The following is a 1169-nucleotide window of genomic DNA, read 5'->3' as shown; positions in this document are numbered from 1 at the left end:
TCAGTGCACTGGTATCTCACCTCCACATCTCATGTCACCTTCTCAGGGGGAGGCTCTCCCTGACACCCCAGCTAAATAAATGTAGCTTCCCTTGTGCCTTGTCCCAGCAAACTGTACTCATCTTCTTGGTAATATCATCTACTTAGCACTCATTACTTTCTAATGATCTATTTATTTGTTTATTATTTGTTGAGCCACAAGAGATTATAAGCTTCAGAAGAAAGCACTTGTTTGTTCCCAGCTGGATCTCCCACCCTCCTTCTGTAGGACTCTGCACAGAGAAAGCACTGATTAATGTGGCATCAACGCACAGATGGATGAAGCTTCCCTTATTTCCAGGTCACCTGGGCTGGACCACACCGCAGAAGGCAGATCTGAGGATTTTCACCAATTTTGGCTTCCAGAAACCACTCAGGCAAAGGTTCTTAACCTTTTTAGGGTCACAGATCTCTTTAGGTATTTGATAAAACCGACTCTCCCAAATGAACATAAAAATGCACTCATAACTCTGCTTACAACTTGGGGGTTTGGAGACTCCTAACGGCCCAGGTGGAAACTCCAGACTTAAGAAAAACCAAGGGGAGAAGGAGAGAGATTATTGGTTCCACGGCACAGTCTTAGGAGAGACGTCTTAAAACCGGGCCAGTTTAAAATGACCTATGCCCTTGGATTGCAGATATATATATATATATATATATACATATATATATAATGCATGAATATGTGTATAATATGTATATATATATGAAAAGAAAGAAATCCGAGGCAAGAAATCGCTTCTTGCCAGCAGAGTTCCAGATCTGCCAAACGCTCCCCCACTTAACGCGGTTTAGGACAAGACAACCAGTGACACTTCCCGCAAGTGTCTCGGGAGATCTCTTAGCCAGGTCTGATCAACGTTTGTGGGACGAATGAATGACACACTCGCTCGCAGAGTCAGGAAAGCAGCCCCCTCGGCGCTCCCCGCGCGGGACTTCTCAGCGCGGAGCCCGCGGGCTCTGGTTCCCGGCGCCTGGGCCTAAGAGGCTGGAGGCGGAGGCGCGCGCGCAGGTGTATTCGCACCTAGGGCAGCCCACGTGGCGCGGGGCGGGGCCAGCTGCGGCGGGGCGGGGCGGGGCGGGAGGAGGAGGGAGGAGGGAGGAGGAGGAAGGGGGGAGGAGGAGGGAGGG

Source organism: Physeter macrocephalus, chromosome 2 (assembly GCF_002837175.3).
Source record: "Physeter macrocephalus isolate SW-GA chromosome 2, ASM283717v5, whole genome shotgun sequence".
Lineage (NCBI taxonomy): Eukaryota > Metazoa > Chordata > Mammalia > Artiodactyla > Physeteridae > Physeter > Physeter macrocephalus.
Note: the sequence above shows the minus strand (reverse complement) of the source record.